This window comes from Mus musculus, chromosome 6, assembly GCF_000001635.26.
Source record: "Mus musculus strain C57BL/6J chromosome 6, GRCm38.p6 C57BL/6J".
NCBI lineage: Eukaryota > Metazoa > Chordata > Mammalia > Rodentia > Muridae > Mus > Mus musculus.
The window spans coordinates 43,014,203-43,029,718 of NC_000072.6; the positions used below are offsets into that span (position 1 = coordinate 43,014,203).

Here is a 15,516-nt window from a genome sequence, read left to right on the forward strand (position 1 = left end):
AAGGGTCAGGGTTAGGTCCAGGCCCACATCATTTTTTTATTTTTCGGCCCGGCCCTCTTTAACTGTCTGGGATAAGCCAAGACCCACATCACTCCTTGATTTTGGCCTGGGCCTCTTCATGAGTGAGGGATAGGTCCAGGCCCTCATCAATTCTTGCTTTGGGCCTGGGCCTCTCAAAGTTACTTATTACTTTATGCCAGGTCTCTTCAAATGTCAGGGATTTGCCCAGGTCGACATCACTTTTTGTTTTTGGCCTGGGGTTCTTCTAGAGCAGGGATAGGCCTAGGCCCATATCTCTATTTTTTTTTTTTTTTTTGGTCCTGACCTCCTTCCAGGTCAGATTTTCCCATTGCCCACACTCTTTTTTTTTTTTTTTTTTTTTCCTTTTTGTTTGTCCAGGCCTCTTTCTTTCCAGTCCTACTTATCTAGGTCCAGAAATCCTCACTATCAGGTTATATGATTCTTTTTATGTTTGAAGTACTGGATTCTTTTGAGTTCAAATTTGTCCAAAGCTTCTTTGTTTTTAGCCTTGATCTTGGTCAATATTTTGGGGAAAAAGGAAACATATATAGATTGATATATTTAGTATTCTTCTCTGGCATCTCAAATACACTCAGAACATCATTGACCTATTACTAGGAAACATGCTCAGACTTTACACTCATAGCTTACAGTCCAGGTAAAACAAATTATACATTATACAATTAGAAAGATTAATAAAAAAAGATTCCTGTTGCATAGCTGTCCATGCCTGTGGTAGAGAGTACCCATGAACTCATGTGGAAAGATTGTTGCTTCTAAGTTGTGAGAGCCACAGGAGAGTCTCACCAAGGCCCTATGATGCATAACCCTCCTTCTGGAGGTCCCATGATGGAATATCACAGGAAGTTAGGGGAAACAATAGAGGTTAGTCCTCCAAATGTCTTGCTAAGGCACTGAAAGCTGTGCAGATCTTCACAATTTCCTATATGGGATGGATCTTCTTTCTATGTTTTGTACATGGCCATGCTCTGTGAGGATATCCCTCTAGTCCTTGCTATTACCATGTCTGTCCTGTCCATCAAAAGCCCTCAGATACTGAACTTTGCCTTAGTCACCCCTTTCACAAAAAGCCCTCTGTCAAGTACATATCCTGATGTGATATCAGGTCTTTACCCAAAGATGTTTCTGCACTGACTTACCTAGAAAGGATCTCTTGCCACCTTCTCCTATCATGGACTCTGCTGCCCTCAGAACTAGGGCACACCCATAACCATGACAGTGACCCCTTCTGTGAGGTCACAGAGGCCAAGCCTCACTCTGTTTAGGAAAGCTCAAAGGATGTCCAGGCACACAGGTGCCTTTTGGACTGGTATCAAATTGATTGAAATTTTGGCCTCTAACCTGTCTCTTCACCACCATTAAACACAGCTTGTACTAGGATTTCCCAGAAAGCAGCATTTCAGGAAATTTCCCTCCCTGGCCTCATCATAATAGTCAATGACTTCTGAGAATGTCACTAAAGAAACAACTGATATGATCCTCTACACACACACACACACACACACACACACACACACACACACACACACACTGCTGATACTTACTGCAACAGTTTCTACTGCTTTAGTACAGGCCCTGCTAAAGGTCACTTCAAGGACCACATTAGGCTTCATACACTTCCTCACTCCTATCTCCCAGTACAGCACAATGAGGTTTAGGCAGGACTTCATCACAGGAATCTGTATATATTCTCCCAACATACAGCCAAACAAACCTGCAGTTCCTTCCAGATCCCAGCCCACCCCTGAGCTCCCTCACACCAACACCACAGCCTTTAACCATGGCAACAGGCTATATGAGGTAACAGAGGCTGACCACATCTCTCTCCAGCTTCTTCCCATGTGCCTAGATGTAACATGAGGAATAACCATGCTTTCTCTCTTAACATAAAGTACCCTGACTTGTGTAACTACAACTGGTGAGTTGTAGGTGTTGTCTCCCTGAGTACTTGTTTGGCAAGCTCTTTAGCATGTGCATATGCACACACATGGCTGATACTTACAGCAACTGTTTATTGTGGCATCATTCCATGTCCTCCTCATGCACTTTCACACATATGGATGTGGACCTGCAGACATGAGCACATACATAAGAACATATACAACACACCTACAAAGTGAAAACATGTATTTAAGTACAGAATGAGAGGGAAAGATGCTGTCATGGCATTTCCCATGATACTGGCATTGATGTTTGACTCATTGTGGCAGCTCTCTGAGTACACATGCAAAAATTGCTACTGCCAGGGACTGAAGTCACCAGAGAATATCAGACACCAGTGTCAGGGATGCTCTGCCTCCTTCCCTGGACAAGCTATGTGTGATGGTCAAATGTGGGCATGGCAAAAGCACTATTCCTTCCTTCCTGGTCTAAGCTGGAGGCTCAAGTCCTGGTCCATATATGGCTTCTTTCCAAGGCCTCTCCTCCTGGTGAGTGAGGGGTTCTACTTCCTACAGTTTTGAGTGGCCATTCCCACTACTGTGAGACTTCTGATCTGTTTCTAGGTCTCCTTAGCTCTCTTGAAGACAGTCTTAGAGCTTTCTTCAATCAGAAACACTTTAAGTCCCTCTCCCTATTTCCACCTCCCCCGCTTAAGACCCCACTGAAGTGCCTTTCACTGAGTGAGCTACTCACGTGATGAATTTCAGGTAGTCCATCCCAGAAAACAGCCCAAGCCTAGGCAGACACACATGCAAAGTGTGAATCCCAGCCCTCCTTGCTGGACTCTGAGTTATCCTCAGGCAAAGCACTCTGCTATTATTAAGGCAGGGATTTACCCTGTGATGTAACAGAGGGCTCATCTCATGGCACTCTGAGAATCACAAGGGACATCCGGTGCTCAGTCATCTCTCAGTTTGGTCCATCCTGTTCTCTACACAACTGTTTCAAGCATTTTTGGAAACACTTAGCTTTGGGAAAGTAGCTGAAAGTGTTTCTCAGACACCTCGCTGGGATCACCTACAAGCATCTCCTCTCAGCCCTCCATCTTCCCACATTACCTGCATCCTTGAGAGGAGGAACACAGTGGATAGCACTGCTTTCTCAGCTCAAGTGTCTGTCCTCATCATCTCAGATGCTCTATTGCCATCAAGGCAACCCTATAGGTGGATCAACATTATGAACTAACCAGTACCCCGGAGCTCTTGACTCTAGCTGCATATGTATCAAAAGATGGCCTAGTCGGCCATCACTGGAAAGAGAGGCCCATTGGACACGCAAACTTTGTATGCCCCAGAACAGGGGAATGCCAGGGCCAAAAAGGAGGAGTGGGCGGGTAGGGGAGTGGGGGTGGGTGGGTATCGGGGACTTTTGGTATAGCATTGGAAATGTAAATGAGCTAAATACCTAATAAAAAATGGAAAGAAAAAAAAGAATTGTTATGATAATGGTGTTTCTTCACAGCAATAGAACACTGACTAAGACATTTAGGAAGATTAAAATTATACAAATGTCATTGGGACTCCCTAATTATTTTTTCCTCCCTCCTTTCTTTTTTCTCTCTTCCCAACTTTCCTTAGCCATACCTACTCTATCCTTCCTCATCTCTCTGCCGTTGTACCTCTCAATGAGGTCTAGGTTAATCCATGTGCCATCTTTCATGTATTATAGGTTAGAGTTGGCGGTAGATCCCTGGACTCATGCCTCCCCAATTTTTCTATCAGAAAAAAAGGGTCCCATTTTCTTGGTTCTTATTTTAACCCTCCAGAGAATCCATTTGAGCCTGGCTTGGATCCAGTGCTCATTCCACGGTGGGGAAAAAGAACATGAGAAATGAGCTATAGTCAAGTCCTACTGTTAGGGCAGGGGGTGGGGAATCTCCCCCAGAACAGAATACAGTTCCAGTGAAAGTCAGGGAGGCATGATGGCTATGAGAACCCTGAAAGCCATGAACTTAGAAGAGGAAGGCAGATTTTAGAAGCATTTCGAACAACAAAGAAAAAATTGTGCATAGGAATTGGACCCATAGGTGCTAGAAAGACGTGCCTCCAGCTGTCCCCTATCATAGGATATAACACAGTTGCCCTTCAGTGATTAGAACAGCCCTGCCTTCCCTGAGGGGAGATGGAAGAAAAGCTAAACGGTAGTATAGAAAGAAAAGACAGTATTCCTCCTCACAGAGAGTGAGTTCCAAGACTCTTCACCCCAGAAGGACACTTTCTCTTAGGCAGAAAGTCCTTACTGTGCCAAGAGGATCCCTGTAGAGCTCCAAATGCCACTCAGTGTCTGCCTTATATCCATCTACTGATTCATCTTGAGAACTTCTGTGGCCTTAGCAATGTGTGGGAAGAGATACACTGAAATGCTCTGTCTTAGTCAGGGTTTCTATTCCTGGACAAAACATCATGACCAAGAAGCAAGTTGGGGAGGAAAGGGTTTATTCAGCTTACACTTCCATACTGCTGTTTATCACCAAAGGATATCAGGACTGGAACTCAAACAGGTCAGGAAGCAAGAGCTGATGCAGAGGCCATGGAGTGATGTTCTTTACTCGCTTCCCCTGGCTTGCTCAGCCTTCTCTCTTATAGAACCCAAGACATCCAGCCCAGAGATGGTCCCACCCACAAGGGGCCTTTCCCCCTTGATCACTAATTGAGAAAATGCCCCATAGCTGGATCTCATGGAGGCATTTCCTCAACTGAAGCTCCTTTCTCTGTGATAAGTCCAGCTTGTGTCAAGTTGAGACATAAAACCAGCCAGTACAAATGGTATATCTACTAGTACTAGTTTTCATAAGCCACACCACCTGATTTTAGATTTTATTCCTCTTCTGAGTTTCCTTTCCCCTCATACATTTGTTTTTATTCCCAAATCATCAAAACGGGTTTTGCCTTGAGCTCTTCAGGGAAAACAGGACAGAAATTAATTCACTGATGCTTATGTCAGTCACTGTCTAAAATCCTTCTTATGTATGATGACTTCAGTCAATAGCTATTTAAGTTAATTTAAATTCTAAGAAATAAATTTTAAATATACTAGATACTGGTCCAGACATCATTGCTTCAAACTCTGTAAATAGCTTCTGAATTTTCGTTTGCAAGTCAAAGACACAAACCTAAAGGCATTCATCATTTTTTTTCTGACTAATTTCTTTGCAATTATGTAATGTTTGGCACATTCATGCTACACATGTCTTTGAAGCCAATGCTATTAGGGAAATGCTACTAAATCAACTATAAAGTAAGAATTTCTCCTCTCATTTATGGATATTTATTTTTTAATTGTACAGATTTGTTGATGCTAGACAGTCTTCTTAGTTTTTAAACTATCTGGAGTCTTAAATACTATGTAGTGTTTCCCCAGGAGGTGGAGTGTTAGACTAGAGAAAGCAAAGCCATGGGTGAAGCCTAATCTTTTCCTGTTTTGCTATTTTGAGAAATTTTTTATAGAAAACATAAATCACCTAATGGGCTCCCTAATTCTTTTAATTGCATCAATTCAGCAGAATCCAATTACACTAGACCTTAAGAGGCAGATATATTTTACTGACTGCATTACCATAATAATGATGGCATAGTGACAATGGCGAGCGTTTATAATTCCTCTCATTCTAACATGGCTTATCAACCGTACATGAAGCTTCCTGGCATCTCTGAAAGAGAAATCATGCACACAAACAGCAAAGAAAGAGCTGCCTCTGAAAGTCTCCACCTCCCAGGAGTCTTCTGCCTCATGGAAAAGAATGTCCTTCCTGACTTTGGTAATAAGCCAAGAGCCACATGACCACTTCCAGTCTGGGAACTGGTCAGATTGCTAATGTCCCCAGGGACACCAACTCCTGCTTTACATTCTGTCTCTCAGGTCCCTCCCTGCTTTAAGACCCCTGGTTGGACCTGGCCTTGATAGAAGCATCTTCTTAAGCCCTAGTGCTGGGATCAAATTTGCTGAGATCATTTGGAGCATATGGCACAGACAACTCTCAATGCACTCTCTGGATCTCAAAACTGTGAGGTGCAGAACAGCAGCCTAGTGGGGTAGACTCCTCGTCCCACCCTCTATCGAATTTTGAAACACTTTAATGCAGCTCCTTATCTCGTGGTGACCCCTAACCACTAAGTTTTCTTGTTGCTACTTCCTAGCTATAATCCTACTACTGTTATGAATCATAAGGTAAATATCTGGTATGCAGAATATCTGATATGCCACACCAAAGAGGTAATGACCCACAGGCTGAGAACCACTGCCTAGCTAGGTCACCATTAGTTGACTAAACCAAAACTTTTGAGGGAGCCATTATTGTTTCAAAGCAGAGGGAATAAAGTTTCATTTAAAAAATGTGAATCTTAGCACCTTTATCCAAGCTACTGGCTTCATAGATATTGATGATAAATGATAAATGCAGGGTTTTGTTTAGCCTTGAGCTCAGTACAGTACAGTAAAATGACTCTCATGAAAGCCAAGTCCATCTAGGCTGAACCCTTAGAAACAGCTGAGAAGAAGAGGGGGTTCCATGGTGTGCATTCAGAAGGTATCTTAGTACTAACTTCACTTCTATGACCATGGCTTTGTCAAACGTCAACATGATTGTTCTGAGCACCTGTCAGGTGCTGGGAATGGTATAGACCCTTTGTGCACATATTATTTTTTCTCTTTCCCTCTCTCTCCTCTCTCTCTCTCTCTCTCTCTCTCTCTCTCTGTGTGTGTGTGTGGGGGGGGGGGGGCACTCTACATGCATGTGGAGGCCAAACACCAAAAACTGACATAGGTCCCTCCATCACCCTCCATCCTTCTTTTTTTTTTTTTTTCTTTTTTTTTAAGGCAGGGTCTGTGTTGAAGGAAATATCTAAAGAGTAGAGCTGGCGCGGTCCCACGGTTGTGCCTCTGCCCTGGCAGCCTGGCTGGCCATGCACAGGCGGGCAAAGGTTGACCTATTTTATCTCCTGGAGATTCTCTTGCCTGGAGCTCCCGAAACGTCTCCACCCAGCTCACTAGGTTCCCACTGTCAGGTTGCTACCATGCCAACCTCCTGCTTCAAACCCCCACCCCCCCCCAGCCTTTGTCTGCATATCCGGCAAACCCATGCTTTGCCACTGTACCTCTCTCTCTTGAACCCAGCTGAGCTCCTACCTAAAAGAAAACACAACACAGACTTAGTTCAGAAACAATGGTAACTCAATCTCCCCAGACACTAAACACTAAAATTTGATATTTTTAAAGGCTAGACTTACTTGCTCTATAGAAAATACATATAAACATTGGTATGTTGTGATATATATCTAAAAATTGAATGATAATTATCCAGAAACTGACAAGTGATTCAATTATACATTTACTATAGACAGAGAAAAAGTTCACAATACACTGTGAAGTTAAAAGAGGGCAGGGCAGGACTGGAGGGGTGGCTCAGTGACCAAGAGCACTGGCTGGTTTTTCAGAGGACCCAGGTTCAATTCCCAGGACCCACATGACAGTTCACAATCCTTCATCCCTAGTGTATCTGATGCCCTCTTCCCACCTCTGTGGGCACTAAATGCACAGGGCACACAGACATGCATACAGGCAGAACACCCATACACATAGAATAAAATACTATTACAGTTGGTTTCTACTCATTTTTGAATAATTGAAAAAATATAATTATCATTAATTATCACCATATGCTATTTTTCCAGAATGTTTACATTATTATTTTTCTATGACGATATATATATATATATATATATATATATATATATATATATGTATATATATGTATATATATATATATATACATACATATATATATAGTTATATATAGTTTTATCCAGTTTTAAAGTATTAGCAAAATATATTATAAGAAAAATTGAGTGAAATCCACTCTACGTATATTAAATTAAAAGAATTTTTAATTTTTTTTTAAATCCTGGCTTTAAAAAAATGTTAATGGGTTTAACAAGGGAGTGCTGCAGTTACCCATGTATGCCATCAGAGGGCGCCAAAACTGGCCGCTAATACTTAGCTGCAGAAATGATGTAGCTCGATTCCGAAGGCATTTCTAGCTTACAACAGGCAAAAGTCTCTCTGAATAGAGTAAGCATTTGTTAGTGATATATTTTAGTACACTTTTTCAGTGTACAAAAATTTAACAGTATCATTTCCCTAAAGGTGAGATTCTCAAAATTTCTGGAAATATGTAGATTAACACTTAACCCTGACTGTTCGATAATTTAAGTTACAGGGGAAGGTTCCAGACAAACAGTAATAGGGAATGTCCGTGGTGGCCAGTTGTGAATGGAGCATGCCAGTTTCCAGTGCAGTGCACTCTTCAGACAAGTCCGAGGTTCCCATGTGCTCGGGGAGGCTGAACCTGACTTCTTATGACCCCCCTGTCCCGCGACCCTGACCTGGAATGGAAGGTTCTTCCAAAGAAAGAGTGCGTCAGGCTCAGTATACCCCATTACTAGGAGTCATCTCTGGGTCATACTTGGTAGATTCCAGGGAGTTTCTCTGCACTTACTTTACACACACACACACACACACACACTTCCAAGCATCTCTTTCAGTATTTTCCCAATACAGTGAGTTCCCAAGCAGAAAAGTCCATGCATGCTGGAAATGCCTCTGGTAACACACGGCACCTCAACCCCAGTATCTGAAATGGAACTTGAACCCAACTTGCTCAAAACGTCTATATACAAAAATGTCTGTGCCTCCCATTCAGACCTTCAGGGAAACCCAGGAGACAGCTTCTCTATTTGTCACTGACTTGTCCCCTCAGCTCCCTCCTTACTGTGAGATGATAGCTCTCCAAAAGGGATTCCCCTGCCTCTGGGGTAACCCTTATTCATTGTCCATGCCATGTTCAAGATGTGCTTGTGTTTAATTGCATCTTCAAAGAAAAATTTAAATTCTGGTATTATATAAAAGATTCTTCTTCATGTTCTATCCTTTGCCTGCTCAGAATAGTTTCTAGTTCAACTACCCCCCCAAAGTCTCTCTCTCTCTATCCCTGTCTGTCTCTTTGTGTACGTGTATGCATGTGTATACATGTGTGCATGTATATGTATTACTTTAAATTTTATTTTAAGTGTATGAGTTCTCTGACCTCCTGAATCCTTCTGCATGTATGTCTGTGTATCATAGGCATGCCTGGTCCATCTAGGACCTCTTACAGGGCACTGGGCCATCTAGAACAGCTGTCACAAATGGTCATATGTTTTCCTGTATTATCTTACCACAGCACAAGGAGAACTTTTCTTTAATATTTTTATTTTCATTATTATTTTACTTTACATGTAATGATGGTTCACTTTTATGTGTGTTTGTGCACCGTGTGTGAACCTGGCACCAGTGAAGATCACAAGAGGAGGGCAGATTCCTGGAGTTACAGATAATTGTGAACTACCATGCTGGTGGTGGGAATTGGACCTAGGTTTGATTACTGGGACCCAGTGGTAGGAAAATAGAATTTACCCCTTTAGGTTGCCCTCTGATCTCTAGTAGTGCACTGTGGATTTGCGGATTTGTGCAGTATGTATGTGAGGGTTGAGAGTTAGAGAGATAGCTCAGTGCACAAAGAGCTTGCCCAACAATCCAGAGGAGCTGAGCTCAGATCTCTATTGACCAAGTAAAGGCAGATGCAATAGTTTGTGTCTGCAGTCTCAGTAATGTTATAATGAGTTGAGATGCAGAGACAGGAAAATTCTCCAAATTTTGAGACTCTCTTAAATAGAGGCAAGCAGAGAACCAACACTCAAGGTTGTTTGCTGACCTCCACATCCTTTATAGTACACACTCATCCATATGCATATTCATGAACAAGCACACACATACCTGCATAGATGACAGAGTTGGGAGGCAGATTTGTTTGTATGTGTGTATGTGTAATATATATGTGTGTGCTATATATCATATATATATGTGAGATATATATAATATATATTTCTTTTAAAAACTTTAGTGAGAATAATCCATGCTAAGCTGCTGAATTGCTTGTTACTGTCTTAAAGGACAATGGGAACTTATCTTCTTAGGAGATGGCATGTCTACATAAGAGTAACACACATAGTGCTTTAAAGTATAAAGTCAGGTTACTCAGTCATATCTCCATAACTGCCTCATTCCCACCCCATATCACCGAGCATGCTCCTTGGCCCCTCTTTTGACTGGGGATGAGGAGTTGGTAAAGTGCTTTCTTTATAAACGTGAGGGCCTGGGGTCATATTAACAACCTCAGGCAGATCCTTGGAGCCTGTTCATCAGCCAGCCCTAACCTACACACCAAGTTCCAGGTCAGTGAAAGGCTCTATCTCAAAAGAAGCAAACAGAATCCCTCTTTTCTTCCCAGCCTGTTTTCTTGGTGATAAATATTTCTCTCCATGCCCCCCCCCCATTTTCTTTATTTCAATTTTGCTTTTGTTTTTATCTGTTTCTTTGATTGACTCAATTTCCTCTTTTCATACCTCTCTCTCACTGGCTTAGCATGCTGTGAACTATAGTAACTGTACAGAATGGGGGATCTAGTAATATCTATGACACCCCTGTTTATGTTTCACAAATGAGTTTCCAATCTCTGAATATTCACACCTACTTCTATTGCATTTTAAAGAGACAAAAATGCATTCAGGTTATTTTTCACTGTAGTGTCCTTTGTCTAATATAACATATATACGTAATTAATATAATTATATTAGTTATAGTAACTCTTACTAGTAACACTGTACTTTATATTCTATTCTACATTCTATATCATATATTATCAAGTATATTAATTATTACTTATACTATTTTATATATCACATGTTATATATTATATACCATATATATTATGTTATATGCTATATGTTATCTGTTATATATGATATATTATGTATTCTGTACTGTATATTATTATATAACTATAGTAGTCATAGTAAATATAACACACACACATATATATATATACATATATATATATATATATATATATATATATATATGGCACCAATATAGAAAGAGATTGATTTTTGTTCATATAATTATATTAGAAAAAGTCTTGACATGTAGTCTGGTCTGCTCAGAACCTGCTATTGAGAACAAACTAGCTCCAAGCCTTCAATCTCCCTGCCTAGCCCTCCTACACTTTGGCATTACAGAATGAGTCCTACCATGCCTGCCTACTTGTTAATTTTGATCATTCATGTTGCTTTAGTATATTTTCCTATTTCTATGACCAAATATCTGATAAACAACTTTTAAAGAAAAATCATTTTTCACATATTATGATTACTGCTGTTATTCTCACTTATACCTTAAAAAATACAGTCCATTGCCTTACAGAAGCTTTGAAGTTTCATGAGGTCCCATTTGTCATTTCTCAATCTTACAGCACAAGCCATTGCTGTTCTAGTCAAGAATTTTCCCCCTGTGCCAATATCTTCGAGGCTTTTCCCCACTTTCTCCTCTATAAGTTTCACTGTCTCTGGTTTTATGTGGAGCTCCTTGATCCACTTAGATTTGACCTTAGTACAAGGAGATAGGAATGGATCAATTCGCATTCTTCTTTAAATTGCTCCTTACTTTATACCACTTTCTCTGCCACAAGAGGTATACACAAACATTTGAACGCATTATTAAGTAAATATACAAAATAGTGTATTCTAATTTATATCTTCAGCCCCATGAGACAGTAATCAAAACAAACACAGCACCAAGTAGTACTTGCCCTCCTGGTACACTCCATTTTCTATCATGCTGATTCTGGGCATAAATCAGAAACTACATTGTGACCTTGATGTTTCAAAGTCCAACCACTTGTAACACCAATGCTCATTTTGTGCCCTCAAGCAGCTTGTCTACCACTTAAAACACAATTAGTCTCAGAGTTAGCAAGGAAAACATCCCAGTGCCTCCTGTTCAGTTCTGATGTTCGGCTTTGAAAACTTCAAAGAAATTCCAAAGTTTGTGGAACATGCCAGCAATGCTAGTACTTCCAAGGGAGAGGTAGAAAGCTACTGAGTTTGAAGGTAGTCTGGGACACATACTGAAATGCTGTACCCAAAAATAAAACTGCAAAGAACCCAAAATAATAACGAATTAAAAATTTTCTATTTAAATACCTTGATGAAGACACCATGTACATGAGAAACAGGGTTCAGAGGCCCCTGAGTTGAAACTGACCTGAAAGTCTCATCTCTGAGGACTAGCTTTCATGATGTCAGAAGTCATCATACAAGCTTCCAAAGAAGGGAGGCAACCAATTGTCCTTTCCAGCCATGACACCTATGAACCACATAAACAACCAGCATAACATGATAACTGCAATGGTGAAGTAGTGCCACACATAGCTTGGTGGTAGCCAACAGCTCTCTAATTTGATTTAGGACTTGCTCAACAAGGAGGCCATGTTGGTGCTGGAAACTTAACTAACACCTTAGTGCTAGTAAAGTCCTGGTTACCAGAGGATAATCTATACAACCAAAGATTTACTAAACCAGCATAATCTCTAACAATTTATGAACATTTATTTTCACCCTCATTAGAGAAACTTCTCTTTGCAACATACAGACACTGCCACATTAAAACACAACCTATCAAAACCCAGAGTTGTGGAGCCTTGTCTCATTGGATACACCTACAAAATGTTCCCAATCTGAAAGTTTAGGAAACACTGCAAAAAAAAGGTCAGGGAGTTTGCTATGAGATTGTGTCTCCTAGTAACATCAGAATCTACACCTATAATCTCATCAACATGACTCTCCAAATTGGAACCAAGCCGGGATGACATGAACAAACATGCCAAACAGGATGGAGCCAAAAAAAGTCCATGAGGCTTCAACACTGAGTGCTACAGTCAACTGGATACGATTTATATACAGTTTGGGGGGGTGATTCAGGATTCGATAGCAGGTGAGTCAGGAGTTGGGGAGGTTGTCTTTTCCAGGCAAGAGGCACCCGAAATGCTTGTCTGGTTCTAAACTGAAAACATATATACAGGTAGCATGTATGTGTGTGTGTGTGTGTGTGTGTGTGTGTGTGTGTGTGTGTGTGTACAAATATATAAATAGAGAGATGATATAGAGATAGACATAGATATGTATATATGTGTACTTACATGAATGCAGCATCAATTGGAAAACAAAGAGGCTATGAATTTGAAGGCCAGTAGGAAGTAGTATATGGGAGAGTTTGGAGGTAGAAATAGAAAGGGAAATATTATAATAAAATTATAACTTCAAAACAACAACAAACCACTTCAAAGAAAGCCTAGTGTGGTGGTCCATGCCTGTAAAGCACTTAAAAAGCTAAAATAGAAAATTACTGAATTTGAAGCCATCCTGGGTCACATAACAAAACCAAAAACAGTACATTTAAAAAAAAATTATAGGTCTATATAGTGGAGGTAAACTCTAGAGTTTATCCATGTTAGGCAAGTGCTCTAATCCCTGGGCTATACTACACCCCACTCCTACAGGGTTTGCTGTATTTGGTTTAGTTAGTTCCAGAATCAGAATGTGATGTGGCCTTGATGGTTGATCTTCAACATATAGAGAAAGAATAAAGGGTCAGTTTTGTTTTTCTTGATTGAGTCAGCTTGAAGCTGTGTGTTAAGATAAACCACTAATTTCACTGCTTTTTGCTTACTTAGCAAAAAAAGACCTAGACATGGTATCTCAGTCCTGCTTCAGATTCCTAAGTAACTTGCACCACAATGCCAGGTTACATTGGGGATTTTATTTTAATATTGACTATTTTTTACTTTCCTGTTTGGTGATTTTTTTCCCCTTAGTGCAAAGTCTGAGATATCTAGCAATGAAGCATTGTGAAATTCCATAAACTTGCACTGTGTTTACAGACCTGATTGCCCCAGTGTGCCACTGCTTCTGATGTTAACAGAGTTTAAGGTGCAAACCTGGGCCCTAGCAGCCTTAAAAAGCAAGGTTTGCATGCCAGTCCTCAGCATACCAACTACAGATGCATGCACTAGTGAAAATCAGAGAAAAGAGATTTATTCAACTAGCCACATTGGGAAGGGAACAAATTCAGGAGTCCACACACACACCATATGAATACCTTCTAGATCTTGAGATGTACATACATGCATACATTCACACATGCATACATACATACATACATATTGCACACACACATTCAGTTCTGTGATTCCACACATCATTATTCCAGCTCCCATGTCTCCTGCAAGGACATCTGAGATAAGCTATCAGACCTATGTGTGACCAATGTGAAATCTTTTTCTGGTTGGCATTATTAAGTAGCTAGACTGGGATTAGGAGCATGGGAGGTTGTTGAGGAGAGACCCCTCCCTACAGGCTTTGGACCCTTCCTCCTATTTCCCTGGTAAACTAGAAAGATAAACATCATAACCAGTCTTCCTTAGGCATCCTAGTCAAAAGTGTGGAATACTTATGACTCTAAATGGAGATGTAACATTCTGAAGCGACCCATGATTCAAACATAATGTTCTTCCCTCCCTTAAGAGTTCATTCACTGTCAAGCATCTGGCATGGAGTCCTCTCCACAGAATATCTGTTCATGTGAAGACATGCTTAGAAAAGGGGAGGAATAATTATCCTCTTAATGAAATAAGTAGTTACCTTCCCTTCCTATAGTCATTACACAGCTTCTCTCTGGGCAACACTGTCAAGGTTATCTAACATCTGGGTCAACATTTCTTTGTTTTTTTTCTTTTTCCTTTTTTTTTTTCTTTTGAGTAACTGTCTTTCAGATATTGTCCAAAAGCTTAAGTATGCTTTTCCAGAGACTCTGGGTTCTCTCTCTCTCTCTCTCTCTCTCTCTCTCTCTCTCTCTCTCTCTCTCTCTCTCTCTCTCTCTCTCTCTCTTTCTCTCTCTCTCCTCTCTCTTGCACACACACATGAGCTCTCGCTCTCCTGCTCTCTCATCTCAACACCCCATTTTATGAGAAATATACTTTGTCTCATATATCCTCACCAAAGACACTAGAATTTAAGAGTGATGGTTCTATGCAGGCACCAGCTCACCCTCTCCAAGTTTAATGAGTTGTGTAGGTGTTGTCTTCAGCAATAGGGCTTGCTGTCAGTTTGCAGAGAGCAACCTACTGTCTTGGCAACACCCAGGGTTATTTGTGAATTTCTGTAAGACCCTTTTGGCCAACAACTCAACAGGATGTATTCCCAGAACTGGAAGCTTCATTTGGTGTCAAGACATGGCTAGTTGGGACTCCTTTTCCCCCATCATTTGGGAATTTTTTTTTAGGATGGCCTTCATATTTTAGAAAGTCACTGAACTGGGTTCCCATACTGTCCCTCAACTGCCTGCCAATTCTAGCTGTCTCTCACCGGATTCCTTTCCTCAGCCCCATTTCCCCTCCTCAAACCCCCGCATTCCTCTCTGGGCCTATGATTAGCATTTATTTGATGGCTAATATTTACATATAAGCAAATACATACCATATTTATCTTTCTGGATCTGAGTAACTTTACGCTGAATGACTTTTTTTCTAGTTCTATTCATTTGCTTACAAACTTCATGATGTCATTTTTTAATAGCTGAATAATACTCTATTATATAAAAGTACCA

The 15,516-nt window shown here is 40.7% G+C and overlaps 1 long non-coding RNA gene across 4 annotated transcripts in view; it reads right to left on the reverse strand.

Annotated features, from left to right (window-relative positions):
• Window positions 1-299: 299 nt before the first annotated feature.
• The window catches only part of Gm34905, a 52,783-nt gene continuing 37,566 nt past the window's right edge, over window positions 300-15,516 (reverse strand). Inside the window, exons 1-3 of one of the 4 annotated variants that reach the window (XR_377578.1) lie at window positions 7,077-7,107; window positions 2,045-2,110; window positions 300-534 (exon numbers count right to left, since the gene is read on the reverse strand). This is a non-coding gene — a long non-coding RNA (predicted gene, 34905). Of the gene's footprint in view, window positions 535-2,044; window positions 2,111-2,676; window positions 3,005-3,041; window positions 3,176-7,076; window positions 7,108-15,516 lie in introns of those variants that run through there. The other 3 variants (XR_377579.2, XR_377577.2, XR_869012.3) reach the window with 3 other exon arrangements.